We start from the raw sequence: 25610 nt of genomic DNA, 5'->3' as shown, positions 1-25610 counted from the left end.
CTTTAAACTATGCCACCACTTCAGTACACAGTAGTGTCTATTATGCATGCTTTACTTCTTTCTTCCTTGAACAGTGAAACATTTTTGTGTCATCATGTCATTCTGTGTCACAACTTAAGATTTTACTCTTGCTGTTCCACTATTTGATTTCTTTGATACACAGGTTTGTATCTTACTGTGATTATTTCTAGTCATTTGCATTAGTATGAAATCCATCAATTCTTTCATTACATGTATTGTCTGACTGCTACCAGTGTAATTTCCTGTCTCCTTACTGCCTTACTCTTAACAGATGCGAGCAGTTTGACTCTACAGTGTACCCTTTTTGATATTGGAATGCTTCACAGTCACACAAGACTTGTATGTAGTCCCTGTCCCTGACTTCATCTGCTAACATTTTCTTGAGCTGACTTAAGCAGGAAAACACATTCGTTAAATATTTCTTCCAGGCCCCAGGAAATATGTATTTTATTTAATAATAATGTGAATGTGACAGCAGTATTCTTGACAGCGGTATTCTTGATCCTGAAAAATTAATCCATAGAAGCACAGAGGTCATGTAGTCCAATCACTCTCCTCACTTCACCATCACCATGGACACATCCACCAGCTGTGCTCTGCAAGAACAGAACACGGTGCATCCTCATTTCCAGATAAAGCCTAAGGAATAAAACTCCTAGCTGCTGTATGCAGGTCCCATTTTCTGCCATATGAAAGCATTTAAATTCAGGTAAATGGTGACACTGACAGCTTTTATGCTCAACCAGCAGAGAAATGCGTTGTGCTAGTTGTCCTCCACTATTTTCCTGCACCGTTTTTGTACCACTAAGGAATCACAGCCTGACACTGAGGCAGTAGCAGCCACACACACGGGCCAACAGAAAAGGGGTAAATGACAGCCACGGTGGAAGCCACCTGACACAGGAGGCATACAAGAAGTTCACAGCAACAAATAAACGTTCAGCTAAAGGGAAGAAATACCAAGCGCTTCTTTAAATGCGAAACTAACGAAACCTCAGCAACTACATGCAAACTACGAGCAGGCGGCGATAGGCAAACGCCCATTAAGGCACAGGGAATAAGCGAGGCCATCTTGGTTAAGGGTAATACCTTCCACTCCCGGCAATAAAGGAGGCGGCCGGTCTCACGGGACTTCCGCCCTGGACCAAGGTGTCTCCCCGCTTCCGCTTCTCTCATTGCGTGGAATAGGAATGGCTGTCACTAAGCTGTCGGTGCTCCACTGCGCCGCTCACTGCCGTGAGTGCCTTTGCTGGTGGGTGTGCGCTCCCGTGAGGTGAGGGGAGCTCGGCCCGGCTGCGCTTCCCCGCCGCGTCCTGGCTGCCACCGCTCGGAGATCTGAGGCTTCGGCCTTTCCCTAGCTTAACCCTGCCCCGGGTTAGACTGCTATTTATGCTGGCCTGTGGGAAGTTAGTAACTTTTAGGGATGCGGGGTGCCTCAGCCAGGTGAGAGTTTGAAGTGTTCTGTAGAGACTCTGTTTGCTTCAGCTGAGCAGCAGCATGCTGCAGCCTCGGTGTTGGTGACAGTCTTCCTCTGCCTTGTGTTTGGATGGCTCATGACTGCCGTAGGAATGGTCCCAGCTGATGCCTGGCTGAGTTGGTACGGGTGGTGGAGTTTCCCCGTGGTTTAGGTATGTATGCAGGAGGGCATGGCACTAATCCTTACCAGCCTGCTGTGGGCGCTGGGATGTGTCTTTCCAAATCAAGAGCAAGCTACTGTTGAAAGGAAGGCTGTGCGAGAGTAGTGCCGTATTTAAAAACTGTCTTCAGGTAATACTGGACTCTGTAAGCTCCCGTGTCTCACAATTAACACTTAACGGCATAAGAGAGTAGTTGTAACTGTTCCTAGCATTGACCTGGTCAGTCTGCCTGAGGCTCACAAAAAAACCTTTGGAAGATGTATGCTATCTTTTCTTGCCAGTTTTATTCTGTTCTTGAAAGAGCATTAAAAGAAAGAGATTACATTCATGAACATGACAGCAAGACAGTTTTTTCTTGAGGGTGCCGCTTCCCTTTAGCTGAAATGTCAGTTTAATAATGTCACACTGAGAATGTTTTTTGTTTGTTGGGGTGTGTTGGGTTTTTTTCTTTTAATAAAATACTTTTTTCAAATGCCTTAAGTATCAAAGGGCTCTGTGTTTTCTTGTGTGATTTCTGTAGGTAAAATGATGGAAGTGAGGCACTTTGGTTGTGGGGAGTTTGTTGGTTTCAGCTGTGCCTTGACAAATCAATTATAATCCAGACGTGGGTTTAAGAACTAGGGGTGAAACGCAGCAAACTGGTACTCATTTTAATACAGATCTTTGTGTCTTTCTCAATCTGTTTTGGGTGGTGGTTGTTTTTTTGGGTTAATTTTTGGTTGATTGGTTATTTTGTGTTGGTTTGTTGTTTTGGGTTTTTGGGGGGTTTTGTTTGTTTTTTTGTTTTGGGGGTGGGGTTGGGTTTGGTTTTGGGTTATTTTTCAGAACTTCCTTAGGGTCAACAGTATTCAAAGCTTTTGTGGCTGATGGCTTCTAGTGGCAGTCATGGGCAGCAGCTGATCTTTAAAGGTCCTATGCCTCTGTGAAGTCTATGCAGTATGTGTGTGTCTTCACTCCTGTGGTGCCTGAAAAGGGATAGGATCCTCCAAATTTTTCACAGTTTAGTACCCTTATGGAAGAGAAAGTCACAGGTTATTTATAGCACCCACAGAAGGAATTCAGCAGCTTACTGCAACAAAAGGGTAGTAGTAAGTTAGGTGGTCCCCGAAGCATGTGGGTCAGAGTGCTTCCAGTCAGATGCAGCACATCTTGCTTGTAATCCAGGTGGATAGGTAAGAGAAACCAAGGGAAGGAATTGTGGAAAAGTAAAGGGGACAGAGGAAGAGTGGAAACATGCAGAGATGCTCCGTGTTGGAAGCCTCGTCAAGAAAAGCAAAGCATGGATGCTGTTTGATCTGTTAAATGTGTGGGTTAGCTCACTTGAGTTACTATGAAGAGACTTTGTATGCTTGTGAGGCGCAGTTCTTTTTGCAGCATGTATGATTCAGTGTACCAGAAGGGACAGCCTCAGCTGAGGGTCCCCTTGGGAAGGATTGTAGCCATCAAGAGAGGACGTGGGAATTCTGTTTGCATATAGCCTTTGACTTAAAGATTTGCATTATGTTTAGGATATTGAGTGAAAAACTGACAGTTGTGGCTGAAAACAACTTTTTACTCCATGCCTGGCAAGAATGTTGCAATTCTGATTCCAGAAACCACATCATTTGATGGCAGAATTGTGTAGGTTGAAATAATGCTAACAGTTTTCCATTAAAATAAGTGAAAAAGGAATTTAAATTCTGAAAAATTTGTAAAAAAAAAAAAAATTGTCACTCATTACTAAAATGCTGGAGTTGTGAAATCCTGTCAGTAAAAGCTTTTCAGCTTTTAAAATGTTAATTTTGTGGCTTATTCTGTAAATGAAATATATTTGGGCCCCTCCGTGCTTCTTTTAAATAAGATGTCTGCTACAAGTTAGTGGTGTTTATAAGCTCTTGTCTGATGTGGTGCTGCAGTAGTTTCAGTGCAGCATGTAAATATGCAGCTAATATGACAAGTATATAACTTTATGATCTCTAACAGACCCACTGTATAAATGTGAATCCTCTTCTAAAAGAGAGATGGTGAAGTTGCCTAGAGTGTCCTTCTTATACTGACGACTCTCTGAATGTTTATTCTGTCACTCCTTTCTCTTTTATAAGTGTCATTTTTCTGTATTTGTAGTTTTACGGTTGTGATGTGTGATGGTGGTGATGTGGTTTGGTTGGGTTTTTGGTGGTTGTTGTTTGTTTTGGTTGGTTAGTTTTTTTAGAACAGCATCTCCCAAATGAGCTTCAGAACCCAGAGTTTTTACTTTCCTATCGCTTCCCTATTTGTGATGACAGGATCAGTTAAAGCTTTACCTCTTAACTTCTCAAGAGCCTGCTTAGCTCCTCTTAGGGACACAGCCAGCCCCTGAGAGCAGTCTGACCTGCAGCCAGTTGTTGTTAATGAGCTGAGAAGGAGGCAGGTGAGTTGCAAGTAAAGTGGCTTGATGTATGTATGTACAGGGTCTGCCAGCTGTGCAGGGAAGCAGGTCAGGGAGCTGATCCAGGTCCGTTATCACTCTTCGGCTGGGATATCTTTTCTGAGGTAAATATTCTGCTGTAAGAATATACTTAAAAAGGCAAAGTAAAAAAGGTTAGTGATGGTAATATTTATGTAAAGGTTTGATGATAAAACTGCGTTGCAAAATGAAGATTATTTGTACTGAATTGTGTACAAAAGCCTTCCCTGATATGCTTACTGACTTGGTTTATTCTGAAAGTACATTAATCATGACTCTTGGCTATGTTACTAGGTTTAAAAAACAGATCTTCAATTTTACGCACTCTTTAAATATGTGACAGTTACTAGAACAGTTTAACAGCAGCCCTAGCATTTATTCTCTTGACTCCCTTGCATGGGAGGGAACGTAGCCAAAACACTCAGGGCTTTTAGACTATCATTCTTAATTGGAGTGCTAAATCAAAGTGGAAGTAATCATCTAGAATTGGAATATAATGTCAAGAAGACTGAAAGCACAGCCTAGTAATTTTAACCTGTACGTTGAAAAGGTGAAAATTAGTTTGCCTTTGTCTTAAGAAATTATGACCTGCCCCAAGAGAAATTTTTTGTGGGAAGGGATGCCTTAATACCTTTGTAACTGTAAGCCAAAGGACAGGAATAAATATTGACTGCAATTGCACTGAAAGACTATTGGATTGAATGGTGATTCATATAGGTTTGGTTGTTTTTTTTTTTTACAAAGCTAAAATGTACAGGCTTAAACCTGGTCTTGTGATTCAAAAGGCTGAAAATAGACAATGTTTATTAAAATGTGTCTCGGAGGCCCAAGTTGCTGGATTAGCAGTGTACCATTCTGGGCATTTGTAGTACCAGCTCAGCAATTTCACTGGCAGGAAGAGCAACATCTTGTTTGGAAAGCTGTGTGAAGCTTTCTGACAAGTGCAGACTAAGAATGAAAATATGTAATTAGCTCAGTTTTGTAAATTAGCATTATTTAACATTGGTATTTCAAATAATTTGTATTAATGAGAAGTTACTAAAAAGCTGTCCTACTTTGTCTTCCATATATGTTGGCCTTCACTTAGCTATTCCTCGGCTTCTTGATGGTCCTCTGAATTAGGGTATTTTGATTTTTTTCTGTCTAAAGATTAAGTGCGTGCATGCTGAAATCTGGGATTTTGGAATTTGTAAAAGTCTGTCCCCATAGCCATAAAAATAGATTGGGTTGTCTCAGTTGTACTTCTACCAGATTTGCTGTCCTTGTATAATATCTGCTTGATTGTCTTGTCCAATGCAGTATCTTGGAGCATAGCTGCAGGGTGTAATTAGAAGCAAAGGCAGGATTAATCTTTGGAGCTTCAAAGCCCAGTACTTAAATCATGCATAAGCTCGGTTTGAATAGTACTTGATTTGGTCTTAAGGCTTCAGTTTTGAACCTGCTAATCAGATGATTGTTCCTCTTATTTTTCTGCAGAAAAACAGTGCTTCCTAACTTACAGTAGACCATCCTTTCTGTCTAATTTAATCATACATTATAGGTTGCTTTGCATCTAAGCTCTGTCCTATCAATTCTCGGAATTTATTTTTATCTTGTTTTGTATCCTGGTGTTCCTTTTTTTTTTTTTTTTTTTTTTTTTTAAAGATTGTAACTTCGTTTTGTGATAATTCATGAGAGTTTCCTTCCACTCTAGTTTTCCTAGATAGTTTCTCTTTGCTGGTTGGAGTGAAATTTAGAAGCATCTCATAAATATGTAAGCTGCAAGTCAACCCAGCAAGACTGTTTGACTAACTCTTTATAGATACATTCCAAGAGCCTGCTGTGATTCTATTTTCTGAATAATCAATCTGTCACACCCTAGTGGGAAAAAAAAAACAATAAACAAACAACCCAAAAAACAAACCAGTAATCCTGTTCAAATATTGTGATAAGTTTCATAAATATTTTTACTTATCCTGAGAGCAATAAAGCTTTAGCCTTTGGGTGTGGTTTTTTGCACCCACCTATTTCTGTTCTTTGTTCTTACATTCATTTTAGCTTAACATGAAAAAATAATCTTATGCGTAGTAATTCAGTGGCAGCCATCAGAAACAGCTATAAAAAGTTTGAGATAGACCTTAAACATATTTTGTTCTTACTGAAAATTAAGATTTTGGGGGAGGAAAAAGAATGCATGTGTTTACATTAGCTAATGTAAGCTCTTCTGATTTTGGCAGAGCACAGTTGTCATATATTCCTCTTTCAAATCCTTTGATAGCTTTCTCCTCTCGCTGTTTTCTGCCCCAAAATAATATTGTGTAAGTTTTCTTTGCTGTGAATGCTGTTCTTTTCAGTTCTAAGTTTGGTGGTTTTTTTGGCTGGGGGAGGGACATGTAGGGGAGTTGTTATAAGAATTGCGTTATTTAGCCTTATGCTGAGGAACTTTTATGTGTTGGATAGACTGGTTTTTAGTGGTTTCTCAGTGGATATCAAGATGTTTAGTGAATTTTACTTGAGCTACCTGGGCAGTATCAATTTACAGACGGTAAGAAGAATATAGCCCACAGTTTTTTTGAGGGCCTGCTTTTGTGGGTAGAGGGTGGGTGTTTGCTATTTTCACTCTGGGGTTTTGTCCAAATTCAGAAATCTCGGTTACCATTTAAACTCTGTACGAGTATTTATAAAAGACCTTCAAATTACAAAAGGAGAAGAATTTGTTCCCTCATCACTCCACCTTCCAGTTCCATTGTGGGGACAAACTTCAGTCTGTTTGTGGTTTTGGTTTTTTGGTTTGGTTTGGTTTGGTGTTTGGTGGGTTTTTTTGAGTTTTTGTTTTTTTGGGTGTTTGGGTTTTTTTTTCCCACTGAAGGTCATAACAACTTCAGCCACATCCATGGCTGGTTTTGGCAGGTGAGCTTACTGTTGTCCTTACTAATGCAAGTACTAAGTGTTTTGTTTTGCCATTTTTTTTGGACACAGAGATGCCACTTAAGCTTTGTGTTTGTTTTTCATTTTCAATTGCTTTCATAAAATTCTGCAGTATGGGTTGGGCTTTGCTAAGCAAGAACTATATGGTTCTCATAAGCACCAGCATCCTTTCTGCAAAAAAGGACAGGAAAACTTGCTGTGACAGATAAAAAGGGAAGTAACTCTAATTTATAGTCCTAGGTAATAATATCCTGAGTTTGTTAATCTGTTTTAAATATAATACTTATTTGTATGATATCTTTTAGGTCACAGATACAGATGCATTCTACTCGGACTCTTGGTTAGTAATATTTGCTTTGTAAGGTATGAAAGGCCGTAATCAAATGTTGCTGGAGAGCATCAATTAGTATTGATACTACTAAGTTATCCTGGCTGCAGACAGTATGACTACAGCTTCTGTAGTCTTCAGTTATTTTCACAGTGGTACAAGAAAACTTTTCATCGTGAGCAATCTAATACATGTTCTTCAGTCAAAAGACTCAAAGGCACAATCTGTATTGTCCCAGAAGGCACAATTGTGTATCTTCCTGAAATGCTGGCAATTAAATGCTTAAACCATGACACCTGCAAATCTAACATCTGTATCTAAAGAGCACTCATTTTGGAACTGAAATATCCCATTTCAGTTAATGTGAACACTGGAAGTGTGCAAGCTTGCTTGTTGTGGTTCTTCAAACTCATTTTCTTTCTCCTATTCTGTCACCTGACCCAAGGGGACAGAGGAGTTTTTTAGGTATCCTGGACAGAATGATGATGATGCTAAACTGTAGTTACAACTAAAACTTGATTTTCTTAACAGCATGTTATGTAAATATAGCACAGAATTTACAGTTAGAATGACACACGATTTCTATAAGCAAAATCAATGTAGTACAGTTTGTAAGTAGTGTAATACAACATTTACAGTACAACTTGAGGTTTCTAATCACCTTAACCCTCTGCAGGTTGCGTCAAATCATAGAATATTAATACATGTTTTGCTGTATCAATGTAACAATCATAATCTACACTTAGTCAAAGAATACAAGTCACTCCCTCATTCCTGGGAGGAAGCAGCCAACAGTGGAGGCATCCCTGATCACCGGGAAGTCACAGGTCTCAGTGACCAGCAGCAGTTTCGGTCCACGTTCCCCACTTGGAACCTGGTTGATTTTACAGACAGTGCTCTGTGGGCTGTTGTGTGATGGGTTGTCAACAGCACCTGGCTGGCTGTGTGCCTGGGACCTTCAAGGCCAGCAAGAAAGGGAGTAATTGGTCTGTTGCCCAGGAGCCTTGAGGAGAGCAGAGAGGGAAGAAGAAATCTGTGTGGTTTGTCTGCTTGGTTCACAGGACCTTCAGGGCTTGATAACAAGGGGAAAGGGAACAAACACATGACCTGTTTGGTCACAGAGAATGGCTGCTTGCCTTATGAAATGGTGTTAGCTATACTAACATTACCAGAACTGGGAGCAGGGGGTACCGGTCACATCTACATGCTTCTTTACTTTTCATCAACCTTTTGAGAATGGGAGGTGCTAAACATAAGAACTTAAGCAGTCTTTTTGTATCTTTCTCACTGCTTTTATTCAGTGTTCTACTTTAGTTGGTTTAGGAACCTTTACCTTGTATTGAAATAGATAAACGTGATTCACAGGAGATCAGCAAAGTGTTAACATTTGTTCATCAGGTTGAGGGAAAACAGGCTTAATGGATTCTACTCCTCAGTCATTAAAACAATGTGTTGAATCTGTCTAAAGCTGATACGTATCCAGGCTGTGAGCATGTGCATTCTTTCTTGGTTTATGGATGGGAGGGTTTTTTTCTCTTACGTATGACCATCCTCAACAGTCAAAAAAGTCCTTCTTTATTGGGGTACTATTGGAAAACAGTCAATTCAGTTTTAATCCTGATTATGAAAAAGTGATATATTCCATTATAAAACTGTCAGTTGCTGTGGAGCCCTGGGATTATTATGGGATTGGACTGACCTGACAACAAAATGTGGTAGCCAACAGCCTGCTATGTACTGCATTTCATAGGCTGGGGCACTTCATCTGTGTTCTGCACACCAGTCATTTTTTCAAAAACTGTTGAAGAACATTCCCCAATAATGTCTTTAGGATCTCGGTACTTGCCATGTTAATAGTAATAATTTTGTGTTCATGTATCTAGCAGGGTAGACAACTGAAGAAATAAGTTTGTCTGCTGAACTAAGGAACTCTAGTTTGAAAATTAGATCTCTTAAAGCACCTTCTTCTAAATTACCTCTTGAATGTGCACGTCTGGAGTCATTAGCTTAGACGACATATTTTTCATGCCTGAGGGTGGCTGAAATGTAGCGTGCCTAGAGTGCCATATGCTTGTGGCAGAGTTACTCAGTTATGTTTGAAGTACAGCTGTACTATGAGAATACATAATTAATCCTGTATTGTAAGAAAACACTGGAGAACTTAAATTACCTAATGTGTTCTTGTCCAACTTGAGGCATTTCTGAGAGAACTGGTGATGAAAGCCAAGGAGCCAGCTGAAGGCTAGTACTTTACTAAGACCTTTTAAGGACTTTCTTGAAGACCTGACCTCTAAAGCTAATTCAGGAGGCTGTCAATGTTTGTAGCTTGGATGTACATAATCTGTGCTTCTCCCAGGTGAAGTAAGTCTCGTCTGTTCAGGGCAGATTGTTAGCTAACTCTCTCTCCTGTGTTTCTTCTTTTCTCTAAGAGAAACAGCTCTTGTAATACAGGAACTTCTTTTAATAAATACCAGTGTGATAATTAAGTTCTTCCCTCTTCCCAGGGACTGAATTTCCGCCAGCTGCCTTTCTCCATAGCTCGGCATTACAGACTTAGTAGGGTGCTGCTCCCTCAATCTATGAAGTTCTCTGAATATATTATCTTCCTGAATATGAGGGCTTTCTGCTTTTTTGGCATAGCTTTTTTGCTGCTTACGGTATTTAGATGAAATGCTGTAACAGTCTTGAGTGATTATGTATTATGATGGTACATGATTCTTGCTAAACCAGTGTCCTGATTTTTCACTATCATCTCTTTGCAGAGACTGCCTGTGGTATAATATATGTCAGATGAGGCTTGTGGAGGGACGTAATTACCTTTTATTAGACCAGCTTATAATGGGACAGAGTGCCACTCAAGCTTTTGGTCACACAGTGAGTGACCTCAGAGGGCTTACATGCCCAGATGAACATCAGGTCTTTTTTCCATCGTATTAGTCTAATAAAAGGTATTACCACTCCACAGAAACATTGCATGACTTGCAGCCTCCATGATCTAAGGATGCAACAACATGGCAACCATTACTGAGGCTGACCAACGTGCTCTTCTGTGTGCTATTTGCAGTTTCCCCCCCTCCTGTTTGCCATATGCACTTTTTAGGTCTAAGGTTTTTATAATCAAGATGTGAAAGTCCCCCTTAATCAGTGTAATCTTTTCTTTTAAGTAAATTGTGAAACAAAATTTGTCTACTTTGAAATGGAAAATTTCACTTTGTAGTGCCTTTGGCATCTTTCAACATCACTTTAGTGTATGTTTTTATAAATGAGACCGAGGCTTGTAACTCTGGGAACCTAAAGGTCATGTTTCAGGTATAAGCATGGGTAATTTGTCACTATGTCATGTTAGTTTGCTTTAAAACTTAACTTGTGTTCATGAGCAATGCAGTGCTTCATGGGATGACGTTTATTGTTGCCCTTCAGTCACTAAGTGAAGGATACTAAAAACTTATTTCTGGTGGCTACTTTATGCTAGGTGTGCTTCCTGCTTGAGATAACAACTAAATAAAAAAAAGGTTTAATAAGGTGTTAGGATGTGTCAGTAATGATCTCTTCACTTGCACTATTTTATCTCCTTAGATCTTCTTTATTTTCATGCATTTAGGTTTTACTTCATGATGAAGGAAGCATTTAATTGTTTTGAGTTTACACTTACTTACAAAATCCAATTTTCCCTTCACCGTTTTTCTGTCAATTTTGGGTTTTAAGGTCTACTGAAATATTTCCCTTGAATTTCTAGGGGCGAGGGAGCCCTTTGGAAGGATGTTATTGATCCTGGAAGCGACTGAGGCATCAACAGCAATGTTCAGGCAGTGAGTATCCATAGCTACTGAATAATGCTAAAACATAAAACTTTAGATTTTTTAAAATTGACTGATTATGTCCAGGTTATATACCTCTGACACTGAGGAGTATACTGGTGTCTACCTGTAATTGCCAGCGGAATGGACTTCAAAAACATATTTAGATTTAAATAAGAATTATCTAGTGGTGGTTTATGTTGGTAATTCCTACTTATACCCAGTTATTTACTTATACCTGGTTATTTTAGGTGGAGTATTTAATGTCTTTTCTCATGAACGAGTACGTGTGCTATTTCTATCATAAATAAAGAAGTAAAATATTATCAGTATGATCTGTCTGTTTAGGCAGTGATAGTGATCAGGAAGATGGAGCCAGCAAGGCTTGTTTGCCATGATGGCTTTTATACTGTTAATAAGTCCTTAGCAATAAAAAGTTGTGTGTGCTGGTACTGTAATGGCTAATGGCTTTCCAGTACGCAAGTTCATTTTTTTTGTTTTTTCTTTTTTTTTTTACTGCTGTCTAAGTACTTACTGAGAAAACTTTTTCTTGAAGAGCAGAAAACGTAGCCATAGTGCCCCAACATGTATAAACTTTCATAAACCCTATGAATTTACTCTTCTATCAAAATGTGTAAACACTCCCCAAGTCTTCTAACAGTAATCTGAAGAAGCCAGATGTCAGTGTGCTTCCAATGTTATTGAAATTATGACACTTTAGTAACTAATAGAAAGTAGGGATGCATTTTATATCCCTCTAGCTGTAGCCTTTTTCAAATACTGTAGGGGTTTTTTATGGCTTTTGAGGATAATGCATTAAACGAATTTTGGTCGGTTACCAACAGATTGTCTTCATGGGGCATCAGCACTCTAGCTCTTCCTTCACCTCACAATTTCAAGGGTTTTTTTTGCTTTGAAAGTGTCAGCATCCACAATTTTAGTGAAGAGAAATTTAATATAATTAATGCTACATCATGGTTCTGAGTTTTCTTGTCTTACCATTAAAAAAACAAATCGCTCTGATGCATTGCTTGTTTTGATTATGAATTAATACCTAGAGTTAGGCTGATGTGGAAAGGTTTATTTTTCACTAACTGTCGAGTGGTATGTGGTCTGTTCTTCACCCTTCCCTCCCCAAATGTTGCATTGCAGTCTTACAGTCAAACTCCAGGCCTGCTACAAAAGCAGTAAGTGAAACAGATGGTAAAAGTTAACTTTCTGAAAACAACTGACCTAGGTGTTCTTCTGCATTGATCTGCGTCATTAACATGGTATATACTGTAGGTTTCTCTTAGAATTTTACTCTATCAGATCCGTTCCAGGAAGCACGCCCACCCTTGATATTGGAGTAAGGTAAACGTGAGAGGAGTGGGTTTCGTCCGCTTTGCAAAATACTCACATAATAAAATAATTATGTAAAGAAAAGGTCTTTTGACTGCAAATCATGGATTTGCTCCATGGCTATTTCAGTGAATTAAATTTAATACTGCTATAAAAGTGCTTTAAGTGAGGGAAACCCCTTTCAGAAGCTTTTTTTTATACAGTAAACTTTCTAGTGTTTGAAGTCTCTCTAAATCTGTTTCAAGGCTCTTTCTGAATGAACTTCTAGGAAATTTGTGGTGGATAAGAACATACACGTACAACATTTGCAGTGTTAGCAGATTTGGTCTGGCCATTGTCTTTCACAGGTCCTTTAAAAGTAATTCACAATCCACACGCTTGAGACAGCGGTTAAAAACAAATGGTCTCAAGCACCTATAAAACTTCTCATGTTTTGTTTTGGTTGGTTCCTTTCTTCTCCCCTCCCCCAGTGTTCTTAGCTGGAAAGCAAGCCCCAAGAACTTCACAGCACTACACTTCTTTAGAGTAACTGGTGCTGTTTAGCACACATTCACTCTGTCATGGCTGGAGCTACACTCAGTCTGCACTTGAATTCGTAGCTTATGGACAGATGTTACAATGAGTGTAGTAGCTAATTAGTATAGTCGGTACTAATCAGCACTTCCTAAGGGTGCAGAGAAAAAATTCCCTTCAGAGATTTATCATTTTACCCTAAGCTCTAACTCCCTAGTTTTTTAGCTTGGTAATAATAATCATCACTTTTTGTGGTCTTAAAACAACGCTGATGCAGGTAATAGTTTTTTACAGTATGTGTGTTTTTTCGTAATTACCAGTGTGTGATGTAAATAATTCTATATGAAAGCAGTAAAGAATTTATACAGCTGAAAAATACTAACTTTTGTGACTTTGCTGTAAGAGTGCTCTTGCTCCCTTGTACCAGTGTGGGTTTTGTGCAGTCTTAACATTTTGTTGGATTTTTAATAATAATAATAATACTTAACTGCATCAGTTCTATTGTGTTCTGATGTGTATTTTGCAGGATCAGATATTGAAAAAAAGATAATATTCTTCATGGCATTCTGAAATTATGCCTCAGTTACAGTAATTCTTACTACCTACCTATGGGTATTCTAAATTGCTGTACTTAATAATATGTTTATTTTTAAGCATTCGGGTTAAATATCATGCAGCATTTAAATGGCACTTGTTCAGTCTTGAGACAACCTAAAAATGGTAGAAAAATATTTTAGTAGTCACACTATACTGTTAGCACAGTAATCTTAATACATAGAAATTGAGGAGTTAGCTTTTCTCATAGACTCACTTGGCAAATATGAAAATGCTCACTTTCTGAAAGATACACTACATGAAGCATCAAGTAGCATAGCAATACTTAATCTGAGATACTGAGAGAGGATGTTCTGTAACTTGAGTTTAGTATTTTACATACTAGGTGTATGGGACTGTAATTTAGCAAGCAAGGGTAGAATGTACTTAAATGAAAATGCCATTTTATTTATTTTTATTCTTTGGATAGCTGGGGATCAGCTATCATTCTATCCATCTGGATAGAATGGGATCATTCAGTTCCCTACTGAATTTTAAAGTGTCAGATCTGTGTTCTGAATTACTCTGAAAAGCTTTATTTATTGAAAACTCATGGTACAATTAAAGCATTGATTGAAATGGGGTTTGGAGCCTTCAGAGATGAGAGGGGTTTGAGTGACTGAATAAAAATAGCGTGCTTTGCTTAAAGAGTAGAAACATAACTTTGGCCTAGCATCTCTAGCGATCAGAGGACCATGTTCCTTTCCATGACAGATGCTAACCTATAAAGGGTCCCATAAAATACTAAACAACTAAGAGAACAAAACCAGTTGAGTTAAATGGAGTGATTATGATCAAAATGTTATAGAAAACTTACTTTTCTCTTGAAAAAAAATTTTGACAAATTCAGTGTCTCAAGTTTCTGAATGCAGAAATAAAATGGTAGAAAGCCTATTCCTGATCCTTGTTGATGTGCTGTGCTGTGGAATACCATTTTGGCTAGTTTGGGTCAGGTGTCCTGTCACTGCTTCCTTCTGGCTTCTTCTCTCCCTCCTCTCACAAGAGACTGCAAAGTCCTTGATCAGGGTAAGTGCTACTTAGCAACAACTAAAACACTGGTGTATTTTCAGCGTTGTTCTCAGACTAAAGCCAAAACACAGCACTGCACCAGCTGCTAGGAGTGAGAAAAATAACTGTTCCAGCTGAACCCAGGACAGGTTGGAACTTAAGGCCTCTTCCAACCCTAACCATTCTGTGATTCTGTGAAGAGGGGGCTGGCAGCAGTCCCTTATGATGACAGAACAAGGGTAAGAAAAGGGACCCTTTTTCTGTGTCTGTAGAGAGTTCTTACTTGTCTGCTGATTCTCAGGGCATTACTCCTTTTCACTTGGCAGGTTGAGTTGAAAAGTGAATCTTGAGGTTTTAGTGGTTTCTGTTTGTGTTGGAAGTGAAGTTTTAAGCAGAAGCAGGCAGTGGTGAAAGTGTTCAGTGAATGTAAGCTATTGTGGTCCAACAGTTGCTGCAAATGAGTCAGGAGACACATTTTAGTTCTTGCTGTTGAATGTGAGTAGAGTTCTGCCATGTACAAAACTAAAGTCTTCAGAATGGCAGCTTGAGTTCAACGTTGGTCTGAGGTGGGAATGTTGTTTTTGTTTCAGCTGCATTTCTGATGCCAGTTCTTAGTGCAACTCCACTCTTGCATGAAGCATAAATGTTCTAGTTAGATTTTTAAAAGGGGTTTTAGTATTCAGCATATGGATATACCAGAATGAACATACACTGTGGACTCTGAAACTTCCATCTGAGGTGCTAATGAAATACATCTTCTGGAACAGAACAAAGATGTGATGTCAATAATGCTTTAAATCAACTGTAGTTCTTTTGGATGGTTCAGTAATACTTCAGACCTGTCAGGTAAAATCTAACAAACTTGAACCATGCAACTTTTGGTTTAAATGTGCCTTTCTAGAATATGCTTGCATGTTTTAATCCCAGACACATGGTTTTGCTGATATCAGGTTACCTCACAGGCTCAACTGTAGAATGGTAATTTCCTGAAGCTTTCTAGTATGTATTAAGTCATTGTACTTTCTTCCACATTTTCTGATGAGCTGAAGTTAGGGCTACTGAGCAAAGGTGTCCTGTTTTGATTCCATACTTTACATACTTTGCTACAAAGCAAAAGACTGAATAAGCCAATAGGAAGACCTCTGTTGTGTTTTAACACCAACAGAACAAAGCAAAACCTTAAGAAAACATAGTGATCGTCATCTCTATACTCCTGTAATTGGAGTGGTTACACAGACAGTGTGAATGAGCACCTTAACAAGGTTGAGATTGAGAAGCTTGATGCCAGTCCTGAAGAATTCAGAATGTAACTAACTGATTTCACTTCTCCACTGCAGGGTGTCTGAAGCTACCACCGTTTTGTAAATTGAGTGAAAATTAGGTTAAGATTTGCACAGGGCGGTGGCATCATTAGATTATGAGGTTTTCACCCAGTTCCATGCTAGAGCCAGTAGACATTGTCTGTTGTGTGACAGTGTGAAGTGTTTCTATTGTTTAAAAAACTTACCTCTCCTAAATCTCCTTAAACTTCTCCCCAGTTGCAAGATTAACTGATTAACATTAACTGATGCATTCTAAAAAATAATCCAGTCCTGGCTGCTATCTTTAGTTTAAAGTTACGGAAAAAAATTGCTTATTTGTTGACTATTCACTATGGATGCACACAGAGGCACCCATGTTGTCTGTGGCTTCAAAAAATGCTGAAAACCAACATTGTTTGAGTTGAAATTACATGATTTTGTGATAACAAAGAATCTTACTTTTGAGAAAATACTTGGCTTTAGTGAAGACCTTCTCCATTTTTTACTGGTTTGCACATATAGCTCGAGAGAGAATGTACATCTGCATAGTAGTACTAACACAGAGGTTCAAACAGAACGTACTCCATAGAAAGATACAACTGAAGTGCAAAACAAGTCTTTTAAGAAAAAATAGTCATAGGCAGTGTACAAGACAATTTGTTTCACCACTTGGATTTCAGCTCCTGTCTGGCATAGTTAGTTCAACTGGGTATATATTATACTAAGGCTTATACTACACATTCTTTCTAAAATGGAAGAAACTAAATTTTTCAATAAAACTTGTGGGTTTTATGCAGTGAAGTATGTGGCTGACTTCAGTCACCTTCAGGAGTTTTTTATAGTAGGTCTGAACTTTTGCTATCGTTAGCTTTTATTGGAATGATTCTAAATAACGGTATTTGCTGCGGCACAGCATATGGGGTGTGTTAATGCTTTATTTTTAGTATGCCTATGTGTTCCTCCCTACAGCGTGAGCTGGCTTTCCTTGTTCACATTCCTTGCAGTTCATCTGCCTATAAATGTAGAGTACATCGAATGATAATGCAAAGATACTGATGTGTAAACTCATTAACAATAAAAATCAAACATAAAACTTTGTGGTGTATTTGGTTTGAACACTTTCCACTACCACCTCAAATTCACCCTCTGTTTTTTAACTAAAATCTTATTTGGAAGTGTTTAATGCCAACATTTATCACACTTGTTGAGAGCATCTTTGGGAGCAAGTCTGAAATTTTCTCCTGCAGAATGCCTTATGTCTTGTGGAGAAGAAAGATCAAAAGATTACTCTTGATCTTTTGATGAGGGCAGGCATTGTTAACTTGGGGAGAAATTCTGGGGGTTTTCCAAGTCATTGTGAAATGAAGGAGCCTGAAAGAGGATATGTGCCTGTTAAGACACAATTCAGCTAGTTATACTTTCTGAAAGGTGGGTCATTTTCATCAGATAAGCCTCATCCAAAACAAAACTGTTATTTTGGGATGTTGTGGTATAAAACACTGTGTATTTGCAAAGCAGCAGAGGTTGCCACCTCTTCTTGCTTTACCTCAGTGGTTACTGATGTAAAGGTGCTAAGAAACTTAGTTGCTTACAATTCACAAGCTGCATGTTTTGCAGCGGGCTCTTCAGGATTATTCAGCGTATTTTAGGAGTAATTCTTGCTCTGGTCAAGCCTTGAACTTAAACTGCTGTTAAGCAGGATCTTGTGATCCTACACTGGAAAAAGGGAAAACAGGTGGCAGGGCTAGATATAATGGTTCTTTCCATTTTTACCAGTGCTTTGACAGCTTGCCCTAGGAAGCTTTCCCTTTAGAAAAGATATAGAGTAACAAGTAGAACTGGCCAGGCATACACAACTTCTGTCAGCCTCTGACTCCTGCAGTATAAATCCTTGGGTTCATGAGTTGGTCATTTACTCATTTATACAGCAATAAAAAATTTACTCTTTGTTTTTTAAAAACAACCCTTTTGTTGTCAGTATATGGCTTAATTCAGTAATACTGTAGTTAAATTAGGGGTGTCTATTAAGGCCTATGTATAACTTAAAAAAAAATAAAAAAATTAAAAAATCTTGAGTAAACAATTGATTCATAGCAGTATCTCTGTATTCCTTACCAGTTCCAGATCCCTATCTAAATAGTAGAGCAGCATGCACCCATAGTTGTGTATGCAGCAATACTGTAATGAACATTTTCTACCACAGTTTGCTTCCCCCAGAGTACAAAAGATTTTGAGGTGAGAATTCTGTGCTGTATTTGGGTAGGTATAGTCAGCTTTGTACTTGTAAATGGACATACTGTTCTCATCTGCAGCTGCTTGGAGATGAGCAGAAACCACCGTATCACTAGTGCAAACTTAGATTACATTAAGAAAGAAGAAATAGTTAGAACTGATGCTGCTTTATCTGGATCAGCAAGGCAGATAGTAAGTCAGAACCCTTCAACACTCAAATAAGCATTGTACCCAGGTTTGGATTTTCTTTGGCAGAACTGGAAAAACATGCCGCTTCTGGCATGTCAGTAGCCAAAATCTGGTAGGTTGACAAAACTTTTTTTGTAAAAGTATTTTTACAAAATATTTATTTTTTGAAAAAAGGCTCTGTAAGAACCTCTGCCCTGTCCTTTACATGAATTTTATCTATGATGCAATTTTTTCTTCAAACCCTCATGCTAGTAAGTATAGCAGTGTCTAGTATCTCAAATGGGTATTTAGAAGGGTGAGGCTCTGATTTAAAATCCCACTGCTCCTACACTTTAGGTAGTGGGGTGATTCAAAATGCCTTTGTCAGATGTCTTTAACCTCTCCAGCTGCCCTGTCAGTGAGGATGAGTCAGAATTTTGAGTCCTACAACTAATGCTCACTAAATCTGGAAGTCTCAAGTGTTAGCATGACTGATTTGGCAGATGGGGCAGGATGTGGACTGGTGCATTACTGAGGTGACAGTAGCATTTCTGGAGTGCTGCTGCATCTTTTGGAGAAGAGCGGAAAGTGTCATGGTCCTTTGTTTTATTCTACACTGACAGTGAAAACAGTATTTTATAGGAGAACTGAGCTGACTGTGGCTAACAGTAGAAATAGCTATAGGAACCCCTTCTCAGGCTGGTTGTATGGTGAACACGTTCACCTTCTATGCAGAAGCAGCAAGTCTGGTGTTTGGGGGAAGGTGCAGAACTTGAACATGCATGATAGAGGGGGTGACTGGACTGCGGTCTCCTGAACCTGAAAGAAAGTAGGTGGCTGGCTCAGTCAGAAAGGTCTCCATGAAGACTTGAGCATCCCGTCTGTTCAGTAGAGAGGTAAACAGTATTTATGCAACTGCGTGCATGTGTTCAGTGCTGAGGTACCCACACCTGTGTCACCTGACACTAAGGGGACAGAGTGGGATTTTTAGGTATACTGAAAAGAATTATGATGATGCTAAACTGTAGTTACAACTAAAACTTGATTTTCTTAATAGCATATTATAAGTATAGCATAGAATTTACAGTTAGAATGACACACTATCAAAATCAATGTAGTACAGTTTGTAAGTAATACAACATTTACAGTACAACTTGAGGTTTCTAATCACCTTAACCCTCTGCAGGTTGCGTCAAATCATAGAATATTAATACATGTTTTGCTGTATCAATGTAACAATCATAATCTACACTTAGTCAAAGAATACAAGTCACTCCCTCATTCCTGGGAGGAAGCAGCCAACAGTGGAGGCATCCATGGTCACTGGGAAGTCACAGGTCTCAGTGACCAGCAGCAGTTTGGGTCCACGTTCCCCAGTTGGAACCTGGTTGATTTTACAGACAGTGCTCTGTGGGCTGTTGTGTGATGGGTTGTCAACAGCACCTGGCTGGCTGTGTGCCTGGGACCTTCAAGGCCAGCAAGAAAGGGAGTAATTGGTCTGGTGCCCAGGAGCCTTGAGGAGAGCAGGGAGGGGAAGAAGAAATCTGTGTGGTTTGTCTGCTTGGTTCACAGGACCTTCAGGGCTTGATAACAAGGGGAAAGGGAACAAATACATGACCTGTATATGGCTGTTTGCCTCATGAAATGATGTTAGTTATGATAACCACATTACCAGGGGTCGGGAGCAGGGGGTACCAGCCACACACCTGATGCTGGGTTTGGTAGGGCTGTCCTATGGATGTTAAATAGAAGAATCTTCCTCACAATGGGGATGAAAAGAAAAAGACCTGTAAGGATGTCATCCTGTGGAAACCATGGCTAGGGCCTGTATATCAGATTCATGTGTTCCCTGACTTTTTAAGCCTTTGAAAGGAGAGCTCTGTGCTTCATGGTCACCTGGCAACTGCATACACAAGAAGAGAGAGTGATTTTTTCTCTTTTCAGGTTACCTCATCCTGATTTAGCCTTACAAACTGCTGTTAATCAGGGTATAGCTGTGGCTTGGGTTTTTTTACCTTTTTCCAGAGAAACTCCATAAATCTTAACAGCACATTTTTGTAAGTCTTAAATGAAATACCAATGGACATGTCATTTTAGGTCTATAGGCATAAAGAAATATTTTTTTTTTCCTCTGTGTTTTGTTGATGGCTACCCAGGCTTTATGTTTGTGGTTTGGTTTTGCTTTTAGCAGAGTGTTAAAACTTATTACACAAACAGTGCTTTCGTTTTACTTCTGCGGTATCTCCTACAGGCTCCAATAGAAATGCACAGAGGAAACAACATTTACTCCTAGCTTTATAATGCTCTGATTTTTAAAGAAATTTCTTATACCCCAAGGCTGTATTGTTTCTAATACTTTCTTCTTGGCACAAATTTTGGTTTGGCACTTGTCTCTGTTGATTAGGAAAATACAAAGCACTTGGAATATGGTTTAACCTATACTTCATCCTATGATTTAAAGTATTTTAGAACAGAATTGTCTTGCTTTTGTTGTTCTGTTGTTGCCTCTTCACAAATCCTTCAATGGGAGAAGAGAATCTTGAAGTATAATATGCCCTAACTGAAGCTTCCTAGCTCTTCACTTCCACTCCTAGAACATTTTCCACCTGGATGATGCAACTGCTTTTGCATCTGAATTGCCTGAACTGGATCATGGAACTGACGCAGGTTAAAAGTTTACTGTCCTATGGGCGTTAAAGAATTATTTTTTGGTGTGAATTTTTTAATCCAATATCTAGTAGTTACTGCAGTATAACACAGGAGGTAGCCCAGCAGGGAGGGAGTGGAAAGGATTGAATAATAAGGCATTGTAGGGAGAGGCTGGGATGGGAAAATGTTTTCAAATTACAGCCTTTTACATCCTGAGGTTGCTTGCAGTGTTCTCTCTGGTTTTGAAGGAGCAGCACCTAGCTGAAGAGAACTAGAGAACAGCAGTTTCTGAACAGTAACATGGAGGAAAAACTTTGTTTCTTGTGGGTAGGGGGAGATTATGTTTATGGGCTTCTTCAGTAATATAATTAGTAAATCTGCAAGTGGAATGTCCTAGTTGTCCTGTGTGTGTGTGACTGGCTTGGTAAAAGAGTTTATATACAGCTTTAGAGTACAGATTCTGGCTCAAAGTTTCAGGATAAGGCACCAAACGTGCAGAGAACAGGCAGAATCTGTCAGAACTGCGAAGTTCAGATGGTCTGTCTGTATTTAGGTCTTGGATCTGAAAAATACAGATGACTACCAGTTGTGCCTTTGTTGTTTGTTTTTTTTTTTAACATACATTCTCAACATAATGGCCAATTTGTGTGGGGAAGAATAATTGGCCTAACAAGGAAAACAACATTGATGCCAATTAAAAAATAGCTTGATTACATTATACTATTAAACAAAGATGATGACAGCTGCAATTGCAGTTGCAGCATAGATAGCATTTCAGTCACCAGCTGTCAAGTGAACTGTAGTGTGTGGCTGCTAGAGCAGTGGTTTTAACCAGACTGGGAAGGAAATTGTAGAATCCTGTAAGAAGTACAGCAAATCATTTTTTTACACTAGTTATATCACAAATTCGGGTCATAGTTTTGGAAATGAAGTAATTATTTTTTTTCCTTTATAAAAACTTAACAGGAATCTGTGCGATGAAAAAAGTGGATTTGACAGACACAGAAGATTACACTTCCACTTGTTCTGATTCAGGTAAATTAGATTGAGATTAACCACCTAAGTTTGTTGTATTTTCAGTTTTTAGTCTGAGGGTCTTCCACTTTAAATGGGTTGAAGAGTGTTGCTAAATGGCCATTAGTGTGGAGAGAGATTTGATGTGACAGACTCCACAATCATAGAGCAGATGGGTTTTGTCCATTCAAAGAGTATCTCTGAATGGCTTTAAGAAGCAGATTCATCAAATGTAACTTATTTTTGAAAATAAATTTAATTTTAAAGGTTCTTAAGAACACCATTAATTTTACATGTCTGTTTTTTTTAAAGTTGCTCATTGGTACTCTGTGAAGAATTTCTCCTGTGCTTTTTCACAGAGTAAACCAATGTAAGGGCTGAGGATCTTTGAAGAAGGCTTTCTCATGCTCTGGAATTGACCTGGCAGAACAGTTACTTTATGGAGGTCCTAATGTCCAGCATGTGAAATAGAGGCCTTTGAATAACTAAACCATGGATGTAGTATATGCTTGCTAAACTAGCTTCGGGTTAGATAAAAGCTTTTCATGCCTTACTCAGTTTGACTTATGAGCCCTTCATTGCCATAATGTTTGTAATTTCTGCTATGAAATCCTACTTGAAGAAACAACCTGGAGAAGATCGTGCAAACTGTTTGTTGTATCTGCTTTTCATTTTGGAATGAAACAGTGTTTGGATGACCAAATATGCTTATGGTTTGTTGTTGTTTTGGGGGGTTTGGTTGGGCTTTTGGGGGTTTTTGGGTTTTTTTTTGGGGGGGGGGGGGAGGGAGTGGGTTATATTTTGATTTGTTTGGGTTTTCTGGTTTGTGGTTTGTTGTGGGTTTTTTTTTACCATAGGAACTATTTTTCCACAATTACCAACACATGGCCACAGCAAAGTGCTCTAAAACTTCTATAAAGTTTTCTGCCAGTCATACTGCCCATGAAGCCTCCTTACCTTTTTTCCCAAATCTACCATCCATCCAGAAGCTTCAGTAAATATATTTAACTTTGCATAAAGCCCTGAAGATCAGACAATCTGGCCTCAATGTGAAACTCACTCTTATCGTGTTAAGAAGTGAGTTTAGACTCAGATTTTTGTTCCATTTTTGTCTCCTTTTTAAAGCAGGGGGGGTGGGCACAGGAGGTATGACTCCAAGCATTTTAAGACTGGATTTTTTTAAGGAAGTTTTTAATTGCATTTAACTGCATTTAATTGAATGCTATCTTAGCCTGTTTACAATATACCTTTTTCAAGTTTGTAACTCCTCCTCTTAGTAAGAGAAATCAGTCTTTTAAGATACTGTAAGCAGTTTCATGGAGTATAGAAGATCTTGTCTAATTGGGAAAAGCCTAATTCCTCATACATAAGCTAAGAAAAAAATGGGTACTACTTCTGTGCCACTTCCATAGCAAGCTGTCTTGAAGGGTTAGTAGTAAATATGAATATAGGTCTGAATTTTCCTTTTAAGAAAAAAGCTATTGATCATGAATGGAACTGGGTTTCAGTTTTCACAGCTGAATTTTAAATACACTGTGGGGAACAGTTTTTGTAACTTAATTTTAAAATTTATTGCCAGTCTTATTGTATCAGTGTCTGTTAGATGTTCGGTGTGATGACTGTGCCATCTGCTCTTCCTGCAGGGCATGTGAGAAGAGAAGGAAAATTAATCAGTTAGCCATCAAAACCACTGAGCAGTACTTGAATCAGGTGCACAAGGACAGCATAAAATTTACCAAAAGGGTATTGGTTTTGGAAGAACAACCTCTTCAGAAGCTCTCAGAAATGCCATTTACCTTGCCTGCTCTAGGAAATTTCATCATGAACACAGAAATCTCAAAGGCCGTCACAGGTTCAAGGAGGATAGGATTAATTTAAAGCTAATTAAATAATCAATCAATTTAATCACTTTTAATTCAGGGAGATCCTACTATGTGCAGAGTTGGGACTCCTGGGAACACTTTCAGTTGTTTAAAATGTGTAATAACTTTTTTAAAGGTGGAGGGCTTGCATCAAATTTGGCTGTGAAGTGCTGTGCACAGTGTTTGATACTATAGACATTTTAGGATGGTTTCCCTGTGGCCTTCTGTGCTTTTTCCAGGGCAGAATATGAGCAAGTTTGGTGACTGATTTTTGCTGTTTTCATGGGGATCAATACAGACAAATCATTGGATCTCAAACCACAAATTATAGTATGGATGAGAGTTACAAGGCAACTGTGTTGCTCTTTACTACCTTATCATTGCCAGAAATGTTCCAATGTTATGCACTTCAGTCAGGACAAATAGTGGTCACAAGAAGAGGAGAGCATCCCCTTGAAATATGTCACCCTACCTTTGGCTCCTGTGTCATTTTCAGTTGCTTGTTTTGCATTGTGCTGTTTGTCTTAAGGAAAGTAGTACCCTTGGTGAGTTGGCTTAGGCTTTACTCGAGGTCTGAAGTAACAAGAATTCACACGGATTGTACTTCAGGCTTACAAGAGCTATAGCAGCAGCCTGTAGGGAAAGCTTGGGGGTTGACCCTTGATGTATATTCCACTATGCTGGGAGAAAATAGCAAGTGAGAGAAGAACAGGTGAGGTTCATTTCAGACAAATATTGTTACATGAGGGCTGCACTGTGACCTCTTTGTAAGTATGCCGTAGAAAAAAGAATCCCCATCCCAAACTTTTTTAAAAACCATGTCAAAATGATACTAGCAGTGGCCAAAGCTCCTTTAAGAGAGTATGGGACTGCTGTGGGGCTTCCCTGCTGCTCTAGTGTGAGAAGAGACCCTTGGGGGTTGTGATTCTAAGCATATGGGATATCAAACAGGTCGCTTTACTGTCTTGGCTTCCTGTCCAGATTTGAGGTGCTGCTTCCTATTTAACCTCTCTGTGAATGCTGTAAGAAAGAGCACTCGAAATTAGATGTTCCTCATTGGAAGCCCCTTCTTATTCCCAAGTGCCAAGACTTAGTTGAAACTCCTGCATGTGGCAGGACTGTGGACTTTAGGGAAGGGGGCATGAGGCTGAAAAGGAACAGCATCTGTTGGTGCTCAAAGGATTAGTTGAGGGATATGGGAGGAGATCTTCCTGAATTTCCATCATTTCACAATATCCAAAAGGTGTTAGAGTGTTAGGTTTTCCTGGTGAGGGGAGGGCTAGAACTGTATTGTGAAAGATTTAAATACCTTGACCTATCTCAGAGCTAACAATTCCTAGATTTCTGCAAGCTGAATGGAGGAAATGGGTACTGCAGAGCGGAAAAGGATGACTGATAACACTGCTCATGAAGATACTGAGAAGTCAAACAGCCCTGGGTTAAAGACTGGTGAGTTCTACAATTGCTGACTTGTAAAATAACATGAACAAGGGCAAGCAATTATCTTGTGCCCAGGCATTGTAAGATAATAAAAAACTAATGGAAGAGTTACTTGAGTTGCACATCACTAACATTTTATTCTAAGTATGTAATTAATAACTCCCACTTTTAAGCCTTAAGGTTTCAGAGAATTTGGTTAGGTTTTTTCCTAAACTGATGCTTAGCAAGAAAGCTCAGAAGACTTCCCTCAACTGTAAAAGGTTGGAAATCAAGTTACACAATGGTCTTTTCTCACTAAGATGATGTTTAATCAACTAGTGAAATGCAAAAAACCTAAGTGCATACTTCCACTTCTGTCTCAGCAAAAGATATC

General features: G+C 39.0%; 1 long non-coding RNA gene across 2 annotated transcripts; it reads left to right on the top strand.

The window, feature by feature from the left end:
• Nucleotides 1–1312: 1312 nt before the first annotated feature.
• LOC133225658 (uncharacterized) lies at nt 1313–25382 on the top strand. Of its 2 annotated transcripts, none has more exons than XR_009729228.1 (3): nt 1313–1649; nt 21888–21956; nt 23579–25382. It is a non-coding gene; the product is annotated as an uncharacterized LOC133225658 (long non-coding RNA). The 2 variants fall into 2 exon arrangements; XR_009729229.1 differs by lacking the exon at nt 23579–25382 and adding an exon at nt 22002–22616.
• The last annotated feature ends 228 nt before the right edge of the window (nt 25383–25610 follow it).

The sequence above is a fragment of the Neopsephotus bourkii genome, unplaced genomic scaffold, assembly GCF_033783945.1.
Source record: "Neopsephotus bourkii isolate Nb327-2 ecotype Australia unplaced genomic scaffold, CSIRO-AGI_Nbou_v1 NB_1765, whole genome shotgun sequence".
In the NCBI taxonomy this organism is placed as follows: Eukaryota; Metazoa; Chordata; class Aves; order Psittaciformes; family Psittacidae; genus Neopsephotus; species Neopsephotus bourkii.
The sequence above is the reverse complement of the archived record's forward strand: the minus strand, read 5'-3'. Positions and strand labels throughout refer to the sequence as shown.